The following is a 12,894-nucleotide window of genomic DNA, read 5'->3' as shown; positions in this document are numbered from 1 at the left end:
TCATTATTCTCACTCTGAAGGCTGTCTTTTGGGTGGGGATCAACAGACGGAGCGACTAGACCGGCCTTAAGCTCCAGGACTGCTTCCTGGGCCTCTCATCCATGGACCACTGGGCCACCTGGGACTTGTTTATCCCGAGGTGGTGGCAGATGGGCAAGAAGTGAATGGGGACCTGCAATGCCCAGCACTGGGACACTCTCACTTCTGCCCACATTCTGTTGGCCAAAGGAAGCCTCATGGTCAAGTCCAGCATCAGTGTGGTGGGAAAGGACACACTGCCTCTGGTGGGAGATGGGGAAAAACCATAGGAGGAAAGGGGGATTTTCAGCGGGGTGGGTTGAAGAACTAGGAACAGGAAAGCAACCCTTACGGGCTCTGCAGGAAACCGAGGGTACTGAGATGAGGACTCACTGAGGCGTCCGCTTCTCAGGGCTGGTCAGGGTTGGCTTCTCCAAGCCGCTGTCACTCAGGCCTAGAACTGAAGGAGGAGGAGAGTCGGCCGTGCAGTCAGGGAAGAACTTCCGGCAAGTGCAGAAATGAATTGCCGTGTCTTTGGAACTGACAGAGGCCCAGACTCCTTGCCCCTATTGTGTCTGTACTTAAGTCCATGCTGAGTGGCCCAGTTACGGCCTCTCTGTCCCAGCCATGGCCTCTCTGTCCCAGCCGTGGCCTCTCTGCCCCAGTCATGGCCTCTTTTTCCCAGTTGTGGCCTCTCTGTTCCAGCTGTGGCTTCTCTGTCCCGATCATAGCCTCTCTGTCCCAACCGTGGCCTCTTTGTCCCAGCTGTGGTGGCAGTTCTCCGGCACCTTGCTCTGTCCTATTACTGGCTTTGGCTATGCTCTATGCTCTGCCTGGAAAGCCCTTCCTCTTTCTTGGGCTAAATCCTACTCATCCTAAGATTTATATTTTTATTCTTATTTTTTTTAGAGACATGGTCTTACTCTCGCCCAGGCTGGAGTTCGGTGACATGATCACTGTTCACTGCACCTCAACATCTTGGGCTCAAGTGATCCTCCTGCCTCAGCCACTGGAGTAGCTGGGGCTACAGGTGTGCACCACCATGCCCAACTAATTAAAAATCTTTTTTTGTAAAGATGGGGTCCTGCTGTGTTGCCCAAGCTGGTCTCGAACTTCTGGCCTCAAGCAATCCTCCTGCCTCAGCCTCCCACGGTACTGGGATGGTTGGGCCTTGGGCTGAGAAGGAGACAGGGAAGGGGCTGTAGGAGCTGTGTGATCCTAGGTGAGCTGTCTGACCTCTCAGATTTGTTCTTCTCATCAACAGAATGGGGATAATGGAATCCACCTCCTGGGACTGTCACGACAATTAGATGAGGGATTCTGGAAAGAACATGGCCCCCGGTTGAGTTCCGGAGAGGCTGCTTCCTCTCTGGGCGACCTTATTCCACCTCTCTGAACGTGAGTTTCCCAATCTGTAGAACAGGGGGAAGGAAAACTGTCTCCCGGGACTGCTGGGATTAAATGAGATCGTGCCTAGAAAGCCCTTGCAGGAAGAACCCCCCTCCAGGGTCACACACCTCTCTCTTTCCCTCCCCTGTTCCTTTCCCTCTCCCTTCCTGGGACAGACTCCAGGGGAGGAAGCGCTGTCTCTAAGTGGGTGAGGACTTGCCCAGACTCTCCCGCCTGACTCCGCCTGGTTTCCACGTTGCCACCCTCTCGCCACCGAATGGCCACCCTTGGGGTTGGCCCTTTCACCCCCACTGGAGAATCCAACCGGAGCCGCAGTCACTGACCAGGCACTTCTGAAGACAGGAGGAGCATCGAATGAGAAGATGCAGCCAACAACCCCGTCCCCACGGCAACGTGTTGACACTGGTCCTCTCCACCCGAGGCCTCTTCTGGGGCTCCCCACATCTTCAGAAGTGGTTCTACTTTTATGCCCCATTTGTCAATGAGGAAGGATTTAGGAATCCGGATAAAAACCCGGGTCAATCTGACTCCAAAACCAGCACTCTGTCCGCTCACGCTTTTCCATGTCAGAGGACTGTGTGTATTGAGGAGGGGTCTAGCCACTCCTCCGTCCCCTAAGCCCTCAGGAAATAAAGAGAGTCCAACACATAACAAGTGCTGAAGTGGTTGTAGATGAGCAAAGCAATGAATGATGGACAAGCAAGTGAATGAATGAATGCACTTGTGGAGGTCTGCTGTCCTCTCTTTCCTGGAAACTCCCTCTCCATCTTTCCCCCTCCATGCTCTACCCACCATTACCTCACCCCTCCTCCCCTCTCTGCAGCCACCTTGGGCCAACGATAGATGGGACCCCTCCATCACCTACAGCCCACTTGCAACCTCAGGATGCTTTGATGGAGTTGCCTTGGCAACTGTAAGTTTCCAATTGAAGCAAAAAGTTCCTACCCGGGTTTTCGATGAAGAATGACAGGGGAGAACCAGCGGAGAAGGTTGCCCAGGCAACGGGAACATTTAAGTCAAACTTTGTGGGTCTCAGTGTGGGGAGATTATCCTCAGCAAGGTGCAGAGATCGGCCCCCTTGCCAGGCGGCTCTGCCAACGCAAACTGCACATTCATGGAGATGGGGGAGGCCCCCGGCCTCACCCCAGCCGGCCAATTGTTTCCGACAATTCTTGATCTGCCATCCCCAGAGTTCTCTGACTCATGACAATCCCCAGACAGGCCTCGAGCTTGGCAGTGTCTCCAGGTTGACCAGGTGACTTGAGAGGGCGCTTTGTGTCCTCATTTATCTCTGTGCTGGACCCAGGGGTTGGGTTTGCTCTCAGTTACTGCCTCATTTTGTCCCTGTCCTTGTGAACACGTCTGTCCTTTGTCCCCCTGCAGAAGCAGACGAGGGCCCTCAGCATATGATGTCAGCGGCTCTGGCACCCGGCTTTGTCAGCCGCGGTTCCTGAGTGGGTAAAAGGGATGAGCCCCTCTCTCCAGAGAGAAGGAAGGGAGGATGAGAGGCGGGGAAGCCCTGAGGCCCGCGGGTGGTAAGGAGAGCAGCTGGGATCTGACCTGTCCATAGACAAGGCCGCTTCCAGGGAATCCAGGCCCTTTGGGTTCCACAGGGGACTGAGACTCCCTGGGGCAAGATCCCCTTTCAGGTGCCTGATCCTGCAGGGTGATGGGGTGGGAGGGGCTTAGATGCACCTGGGCCCCCACCTGCCCTGTGCTGTCTCAGCCCCTGGCTTCTGCCCTTTTCTTTTCCCTGTCCTGCTCCCCTCATCCGTGTGTAAAAACGAGCAGGGCTGAGCCTCAGAGTAGGGTTACACATGGTGCCTGCCTTTACCTGCAGGGGGCTTGGGCTTCGCTTGACCTAGGCCTCCACGACTCTGCCCTCCTCCCTGGCCCTCCAAGAGCCTTCAGCTTCATCCAGCCCCCAGGCCTTTGCACCTGTGGCACCCCCCGCCTGGATCACTCCACCACTTCCCACCCCCACGCTGGCCTTGACCACACCTCTTTTCCCCACTCTCTTTTTTTTTTTTTTTTTTTTTTGAGACGGAGTCTCGCTCTGTCGCCCAGGCTGGAGTGCAGTGGCCGGATCTCAGCTCACTGCAAGCTCCGCCTCCCGGGTTCACGCCATTCTCCTGCCTCAGCCTCCCGAGTAGCTGGGAGTACAGGCGCCCGCCACCTCACCCGGCTAATTTTTTTTTTGTATTTTAGTAGAGACGGGGTTTCACCGTGTTAGCCAGGATGGTCTCCATCTCCTGACCTCGTGATCCGCCTGTCTCGGCCTCCCAAAGTGCTGGGATTACAGGCTTGAGCCACCGCGCCCGGCCTTCCCCACTCTCTTTATTGCAGATGTCACACCCTGGAACTGTGTGGTATTTCTGTTGTCCGACCACAGTACGACGTAGGCTCCACGCCACAGGGACTCTGGCTTCCTGGTCGGCCACTTTGTGCCTGGAGCATGGAGCCGGGCGGGTGCCTGGTGGATGTGTGTTGAATAAACAGGTGGGTGGCCGCCTCACGTTCTTCCATGGTAAAGTGACACTAAGGATCATAGTCACCTCTGGGCTACATAAAACACCACGTGGAAACGCCTGGCAGCGGGCAGGGCAGGGCAGGGCACTTCGCTTTCTGTACTAGCTGTAAAGTGAGAAAGAAGCGCTGGGCGCTGGAAGCCTGGCTTTTCATCGACTCTGCGACTCTGGTTGGCTCTGTGTGTGTGTTTGTGTTCAATAATCAACTTGACTCCTCCGCTGGGGTCGTGGTGCCAGTGCGTCCAGTTCTTGTGCAAATAGAACATTTTTAAGCTTGTTCTGCCACTTGCGGAATTTGTCCTCGTTCAGCAAATATTTACGTGCTGTAGAGTTCAGCCCTGAGGGACAGGGACAGGACCCTGTGTGTCCCGTCCGCCTTGCCTGTGGGTCTCACCAGCGGCTTCCTTCATGTCACTCTGGAGCACCTCACCCACTCCGAGAGGAAGGCGTTGCTATCCCCGCTTTGCAGATGAGGAAACTGAGGCTGGGAGGCGTGGAGAGGGCTGCTCAGGGTGAAGCTGAGGGCTGAGATGCTATCTGTGCAGCTCAGGGGCAGGGGGAGGGGGACGGCCTCTTGCTGTCTGGGGAAGGGGCTCTCACTGGCCACTTCCTGCCTCCTGGCTTCTGCCTCTCTGTTCCCCGAAGACCTCAGCCTGCCTGTCCATCCTGACATGACATGGGCCTGCCCTCCCTGCAGACACGCAGCCTCCCTGGGTCCAGGCACAGACACTGGGCCTCACAGAGCCTGGACCTGAGTGCTGTCACCTGTTTCATGTCACAAGTCTGTGTTTCCAGACAGGACAGCAGAGAGACAGAGGGACAGAGATAGACAGAGACAACAGTGGGCTGAGTAAGCACGTCAGAGACAGAGAGGGACAGAGATGGAGACAAAAGACAGAGAAGGAGACACTGACAGAGTGAATCAGAGAGAGACAGAGACAGAGATAGAGACAAATAGAGACAGAGAGATAAAGAAAGATGGAGGGATAGATATAGAGAAACAGAGACAGGGCAGGACATTAGAGACAGAGACAGGGAGAGAGAGAGAGACAAAAGGCAGACAGAAGGAGAGAATGACAGAGTGAATCAGAGACAGACAGAGAAGGACAAATCAGAGACAGAGACACAGAGACAGAGAGGGACAAATACAGAGATAGAGACGAGAGAGAGAGAAATAGAAATATATATATATACATATATGGAGAGAGAGCGAGCGAGCACGAGGGAGAGGGAGTGAGTCCTGGGAAAGAGGCAGAATCAGAGATGGATGCAGAGACAGACATACTTAGGAAGGGGTGTCTGGAGACTCTGGGGGACAAGTCTCCACCTGGCTGCCACCATTCCCCTCTCCTCTTCCCTCCTCAGCTCTCCCTCCTGTCAGGACAAGCAAAAGCATCAGAGACAGAGACAGAGATAGAGACAAAGGACAGACAGAGATGGAGACACTGACAGAGTGAATGAGAGAGAGACGGCAGCACGCGTGAGGTTGGTGCTGGGAAAGGGGTTTCTCCCCTTCCTTCTGCCTCCCTCCTCCTCTCCCCAACGCCTCTCCCTTCACCACCTTCCTGGCTCCCTCTGCTCCCCTTCCAAGCCTGCACGATCTCCAAGGCTTCACCTTATCTCCAGGACAGGGTCCTCCTGGAGCTCCTGATGGGTAAATATTTACACCACAAGGGTGTCCTGGGGAAGTTCGTCCCCCTCTATTAAACAAACACATGTCATTGAAGAAAAGAGCGTCCGCCGAGCACCTCCCTTCTCCCCTCCCCTCTCTTTTCCTTGGGATGGAGCAGGTGGGGACAGCAGGACCTTTCCTGAGGGGCTCTGATGGCATGGACAAGCCTGGGCATCAAGGTCTTCATCAGCAAGAGGTTCTTATGACACAGACACGGCACCCCACAATCTGCAGAAGGCGGACACAGTCAGGAGGGCGCCCCCTCCGCCCGGCTTTGAGAACAGACAGCAGAGTCCCGTGAGGGAATCTTGGCTTAGCTTCTTCCCCACTGTGTGATTTTGGACACCTTCCTTGACCTCTCTGAGCCTCTGACCTTCGGCAGGACAATGCTGGCTTGCAGAGTTGTTGTAAGGTTTGGAGATCATGGATACAAAATGTCTCCAACTAACCTAGCATGTGGTGAACATCTGGCTTCTCGGCCTCTGCATTGAGGACATTTGGGCTGTTGTAGAGTGTTCCCTGTGCATGCAAAATGAAGAGAAGCACCCCTGGCCTCTACCCACTAGCATCCCTCAGTTGTGACCACCAAACATGTCTCCAGACATTGACAAATGTCCCCAGAGACAAAATTGGCCCTGGTCGAGAACTACTAGAATAATCATAGTTTACAATAATAGATTTTTTGTAATAATCTATTATTGTCAATAGTAAGAATGATTTTTTTTGAGATGGTCTTGCTCTGCCATCCAGGCTGGAGTGCAGTGGTGCAATCATGGCTCACTGCAGCCTTGACCTCCTGGGTTCAAGTGATCCTCCCACCTCAGCCTCCTGAGTAATTGGGACTACAGGTGTGCACCACCATGCCTGGCTAATTTTTTTTGTGTATATATATATTTTTTTGGTAGAGACAGTGTTTTACCGTGTTGCCCAGGCTAGTTTCAAACTCCTGGGCTCAAGTGATCCACCACCTTGGCCTCCCAAAGTTCTGGGACTACAGACATGAGCTACCTGCATACCCTGAAGAATAATTTTTTTAAGTCCTTAATGAAGACAGTCTGAGCCCTGGGATGCTGGCAACTTATTTATGAAGACAAGGCCCTTCCCCTATGTGATTAGAAACACACGGAATGACACTAGGTGTGAATTGAGATTTTTAATCTGCGGAAGACAGAACGTGGGAAGTCATTAATATCTGTCTTCAGAGTGATTGCGCCACCTCAGCAGCAATGAGAACCATGGGGCTTACATTGTCCTTAGCATTCCTCAGCCTTCCCGACAGGGCTGAGAGGTCACGTTGCCGTTGGCTTTTACAGATGAGGAAATCAAGGCTAACAGTTTAAGTGGCTCATCAAAGGGCTCACGCCCCGGGTTATTTTGGCAGCTGGTATGGTTTCCTCTGTGTGGGTGTATTAGCTCCTTATCACTGCTTTAACAGTTACACCTAATGGCTTAGACAAAACGAATTCATTATTTTACAATTCTGTAGATGAGAAATCTCACACAGGTACAGTTGGGCTAGAATCAAGGTGTCTGCAGGGGTATGGTGCCTCCGGAGCTCTTGAGGAGAATCCATTTTCTTTATTTTATTTTTATGTTTCTTTCTTTTTTCTTTTTTTGTATTTTGAGATAGAGCCTCACTGTGTCATCCAGGCTAGAATACAGTGGCGCTATCTTGGCTCACTGCAACCTCTGCCTCCTGGGTTCAAGCCATTCTCCTGCCTCAGCCTCCTGAGTAACTGGTTTTACAGGCACGCACCACCAGGCCTGGCTAATTTTTGTATTTTTTGTAGAGACTGGGTTTTATCATGTTGGTCAGGCTGGTCTCGAACTCCTGACCTGAAGTAATCTGTCTACCTCAGCCTCCCAAAGTGCTGGGATTACAGGCGTGAGCCACTGCTCCCGGCTATTTTATTTTTTTTTTGAGACAAGGTCCTACTACATCATCCAGGCTGGAGTGCAGTGGCATCAACACCGCTCACTGCAGGCTGGACCTCCCAGACTCAAGTGATCCTCTCACCTCAGCCTCTGAAGTAGCTGGGCCCACAGGCGTGTGCCACCACGCCAGGCTAATTTTTGTACTTTTTGTAGAGATGGGGTCTCACTATGTTGCCCAGGCTGGTCTCAAACTTCTGAGCTCAAACGATCCTCCTGCCTTGGCCTACCAAAGTGCTGGGATTCTAGGCGTGAGCCACCGTGCCCAGCTGAGTATCCATTTTCTTGTCTTTCCAGCTGCCTGCACTCTTTGAGTTGTAAAGAGCGCCTCTTTAAGGCGCTCTAAAAATCCGCCTTCCATCTTCAGAGCCAGCGATGGCCTGTCAAATCCTTCTCACATCACATCACACTGACCTCTCTGCCTCCCTCTTCCACTTTTAAAAGCCCCTGTGGTTCCACTGGGCCCAGGGGAATCCAGGATACCCTCCCTATTTTAAAGCCAGCTGAGGCCGGGTGCAGTGGCTCAAGCCTGTAATCCCAGCACTTTGGGAGGCCGAGGTGGGTGGATCACGAGGTCAGAGATCAAGACCAGCCTGGCCAACATGGTGAAACCCCGTCTCTACTAGAAATACAAAAAAATTAGCCGGGTGTGGTGGCAGGCACCTGTAGTCCCAGCTACTGGGGAGGCTGAGGCAGGAGAGTAGCGTGAACCCAGGAGGCGGAGCTTGCAGTGAGCCGAGATCGCACCACTGAACTCCAGCCTGGCCCACAGAGCTAGAGTCTGTCTGAAATAAAATAAAATGGAATAAAAATAAAGCCAGCTGATTAGCAACCTGAATTCCCTCTGCAACCCAAATTTCTCTTTGCTGTGTAACCTAATATATCCAAAGGCGCCAGGGACTAGGACATGGACTTCTTGGGGAGCCAATGAAACAATTGGGGAGGCACAACTGGGGAGGCTTCTTAGAGGAGGAGCTGACAGATTAGCCCACTTGGAGAGGAGAGTCTGTGAGGGGCGCAAGGACAGATGGGACTATATAGGTGAGATGGAACCAGATGCTCAAGAAGCCTTTTGTGCCTGACTAGGAATTTCAGGCTTTATTCTTAGAAGTAATAGGGAGTCATAGCAGGTTCTTGAGCAAAGTTAGGACAGAACCGCAAAGCAAGCTTTTTGTGGAAAAAGCACCTTCACAGATGGGTCCAGGCTGGAGCTAAGTGGAGGGAGCCTGGAGGTAGGAGAGCCATTTAGGTGAGGGGACTGGGATTAGGGAGCGGTGGGGACAGAGGGAGGGGACAAATGGAGGACCTGGAGGCCTCCTGCTGTCATGGGACAAAGCCAGGACATTGTGGTGACTCAGGCTGGAATCACCATTCTGCTGCTCCCAGGCTGTGTACATGGGGCTTGCTGAGCTTCAGTTTCTGAGCCTCAGTGTCTTTTTGGAAATGGAGGTAGCGAGGAAGATAACCCCTTCTGGGCAGAAGCAGCCACTCTGTTCTTTTTCCTGCCGCATAACAGCGCCCCCTGCTCACGTGGGCACTTGGCATGTTCAGGCAGGTTGACGTCTCCACTCTACTCCTTCCGCCCAGCATGCCACTGAGTGTGGGTGGGGTGCAGAGAAGGGGGTGCAGGTGCCGGCGGGGGCAGGCCACAGAAGATGCTCAGATTATTTTGCAGCATTCCAGGAGCCTGACGGGTGCCTGTCACTGTCGCTGTCTCCAGCCCCCAGGAAGGGAGAGGATCTTCCCCATGCATGGGTCTACTTTACTTTAAGCGAGGGTGACTGCCCCGGCTTTCAGCAGTTTAAAAATCCGTGTGAATGAGCCTGGCACAGGGGCCCATTTGCATGCACACTGCAGTTTTCCAAGGACTTGCTTGTTGATTATGTCAGCAGGCCCTCACTGGGTTCCCATTGACTGTCAGCCTCCCAGGGTGCAGAAAATCGGATTCAGTTATACTCAGACTTTTTAGTGAGAGGTCCCCTTGGAGTCTCTCCCAGCCTCATGCCGCCAGAGACGAGTATCCTTCCTCACTCAGTAGAGCCCCCAGAAGAGGAGAGGGAGTCCCAGTGGGGTCACACCACCAGGAAGGGACAGGGCAAAGCCCCATGCCCAGGTCTGCACCACACCTGAGGCTGAGCGCCTCTCCACACTCCACATCACACCATCTGGGACCTCAGGCCGGGTAGGAGACAGGAGTCCCTGAGGGTCAAACATCTGGAGAGAAAGAAGAGACGGGAAGACCAAGAGGCTCCCCAGACAGAGCTCAGGCACCTGAGCACTGGCCACCCTGGGCAGGGAGTGGGTTCCTTCCCCAGGCCGCTCATGCTTTTCTAGACTCAGCCTCAGCCTGCAGGCCCTGGGAGAATTTCCTTTCTGAGTCCCACAGCCCATGGGATACGCCCCCCGGTGGCTGGGGAATACCGGTGCCGGTGCGCTACTTTGGGTGTCTTCAATGTTCCAGGGGTTTGCACATTGCGTCTCCAATCCAACCCCCACCCTCTGAGGAGGGATTATTGCGACCCCCAGTTCACAGATGGGGAAACTGAGGTTCAGAGGAAGGTTAAGTGAGGTATTCCATACAAAACTGTGCACAGAGCCACACGCCTCAAACTCCTCTCTCATTTCATCCTCACTGCACCGCCTGCGAGGGAGGAATAATTTATTCCTCATTTTGTGGATGAGCAAAGAGGCTCTGAGAGGTTAAGGAAGGTGCCCAAGCTCCTGCAGCTGGTGGGCCGCAGACCTGGGCAGAGTGCTGTCTGACTGCGGGTCTGAGTTCTGTCCTGCGTTTATCTTCCTTTTCATCTCTGTGTTCCTGCAGTGGGCTCTGCCTGAGATCTCTGGCCACTGGGCTTTCTGCTCCTGCTCACTCTAAGGGAACTCCAGTGGGCTCTGCCCATCCTGTGTTGCCGGATCGTTCAGCTGCTATTTTCTTCCCGAGATCATGCCACTGCACTCCAGCCCGGGCGACAGAGAGACTCAGTCTCAAAAAATAATAATGAAATAAATATAAAATGAAATAAAATAAAATGAGGTGAGTTGCGTATTTTGGGAGGCTGAGGTGGGTGGATGACCTGAGGTCAAGAGTTCAAGATCAGCCTGGCCAACATGGTGAAACTCCATTTCTACTCTAAATACAAAAATTAGCTGAGTGTGGTGGCGCACGCGTGTAATCCTAGCTACTCGGGAGGCTAAGGCACAAGAATCACTTGAACTCGGGAGGCAGAGGTTACAGTGAGCCGAGATTGCACCACTGTACTGCAGCCTGGGTGACAGGGTTGGGCATAGTGGCACGTGCCTGTAGTCCCAGCTACTCGAGAGGCGGAGGCAGGAGAATCCCTTGCACCCTGGAGGCAGAGGCTGCAGTGAGCCGAGATTATGCCACTGCACTGCAGTCTGGGCAACAGAGTATGACTCTCAGGGGAAGAAAAAAAAAAAAAAAAAAAAAAGTCAATGAGCCTGCTGGAGATGGTGGCTCATGCTTGTAATCCCAGCATTGTGGGAGGCTGAGGTGGGAAGGTCACCTGAGGTCAGGAGTTCGAGACCAGCCTGGCTAACATGGTGAAACCCCGTCTCTACTAAAAATACAAAAATTAGCCAGGTGTGGTGGCATGCACCTGTAGTCCCAGCTACTTGGGAGGCTGAGGCGGGAGAATCGCTTGAACTCGGGAGGCGGAGGGTGCAGTAAGCTGAGAATGCACCACTGCACTCTAGCCTGGGCAACAGAGTGAGACTCTGTCTTGAAAAGCAACAACAACAACAAAAATGGAGTGAGACTCTATCTCAAAAAAAAACAAAAAACAAAAAAAACAAAAATGAGGTTGGTTGCAACTGCGAGTCCTGAGGCTGCAGAAGGTTAGGAAGGAAGGAAGGGAGGATGGGAAGAAGGAGGAAGGAAAGACAAGAAGACTTGATAAACGTCCTTACATGGTGTCTAGCCTTACAGCTGCTCGGGGAAGGACGAGCATTAGCCTGGACTTTGTATTTTGAAGAGCTGAAAAGGAGAAGTTGGCACACAGGGTGGGTGCTCTGAAGACGCTGTTGTCTGAAAGCCCAGGTGGATGCGGTGGTTTAGACAACAGAATTTCTTTTTTTTTTTTTGAGATGGAGTCTCGCTCTGTCTCCCGGGCTGGAGTTGCAGTGGCCGGATCTCAGCTCACTGCAAGCTCCGCCTCCCGGGTTCACGCCATTCTCCTGCCTCAGCCTCCCGAGTAGCTGGGACTACAGGCGCCCACCACCGCGCCCGGCTAGTTTTTTGTATATTTTTTAATAGAGACGGGGTTTCACCATGTTAGCCAGGATGGTCTCGATCTCCTGACCTCGTGATCCGCCCGTCTTGGCCTCCCAAAGTGCTGGGATTACAGGCTTGAGCCACCGCGCCCGGCCGACAACAGAATTTCTTGTCTCACAATTCTGGAGTGTAGGAGTCTGAGATCAAGGTGTTGGCAAAGTCGGTTTCTTCTGAGGCTTCTGCCTTTGTCTGATAGATGTTAGTCTTGTCCCTGTGTCCTCACCTGGTTGTCCCTCTGTGTGTGTCTGTGTCCTAATCTCTTCTTAGGAGGACACCAGGCTTATGGGATTAGGGCCCACCTTAAGGACTTCATTTTACCTTAAATTCTACTTTAAAGGCCCCATTTCCCACATAAAGTCCTATTTTCAGGTACTGGGGCTTAGGTCTTCAACAGAGGAAATTTTGCAGGACACAATTCAGCCCATAACAGCTGAGGCCAGTGTCACCTCCATTTCCCAGGGATCAAGGAACCTTGGGGTTCTTGTAAGACCCATGGACCCAAGAGGAAGGAACTAAAAATGCTTCCCTCTCTCTCTTTCTTTTTCTTTCTTTTTTTCTTTCTCTCTCTCTCTCTCTCCCTTTCTTTCTTTCTTTCTTTCTTTCTCTCTCTCTCTCTCTCTCTCTCTCTCTCCCTCCCTCCCTCCTTCCTTCTTTTCTTTTCTTTTTCTTTTTGAGACAGGGTCTCACTCTGTCACCCAGGTGAGAGTGGGTGGTGCCATCACAGCTCACTGCGGCCTCGGCCTCCCGGGCTCAGGTGATCCTCCCACCTCAGCCTCCCATGTAGCTGGGACCACAGGCATGCACCACCACACCCAGCTAATTTTTGTATTTTTAGTAGAGATGGAATTTTGCTATGTTGCTCAGGCTCGTCTCAAACTCCTAGGCTCAAGAGATCCACCCGCCTTGGCCTCCCAAAGTGCTGGGATTACAGGCAAGAGCCAACCGTGCCTGACCTGAAAATGCTTCTATCAAGGACTTCCTGCCAATCTTGGGAGTGGGTTGAGCTGAATTTCATCCCATATGCTTATTACTATTATTATTAT

General features: G+C 52.8%; 1 long non-coding RNA gene across 1 annotated transcript; it reads left to right on the top strand.

The window, feature by feature from the left end:
• Positions 1 to 907: 907 nt before the first annotated feature.
• LOC123567200 (uncharacterized) lies at positions 908 to 4,024 on the top strand. Its single transcript, XR_006690049.2, has 3 exons — positions 908 to 1,048; positions 1,283 to 1,416; positions 1,584 to 4,024. It is a non-coding gene; the product is annotated as an uncharacterized lncRNA (long non-coding RNA).
• The last annotated feature ends 8,870 nt before the right edge of the window (positions 4,025 to 12,894 follow it).

This window comes from Macaca fascicularis, chromosome 10, assembly GCF_037993035.2.
Source record: "Macaca fascicularis isolate 582-1 chromosome 10, T2T-MFA8v1.1".
In the NCBI taxonomy this organism is placed as follows: Eukaryota; Metazoa; Chordata; class Mammalia; order Primates; family Cercopithecidae; genus Macaca; species Macaca fascicularis.
This window is presented reverse-complemented; position numbering and strand designations above follow the sequence as displayed.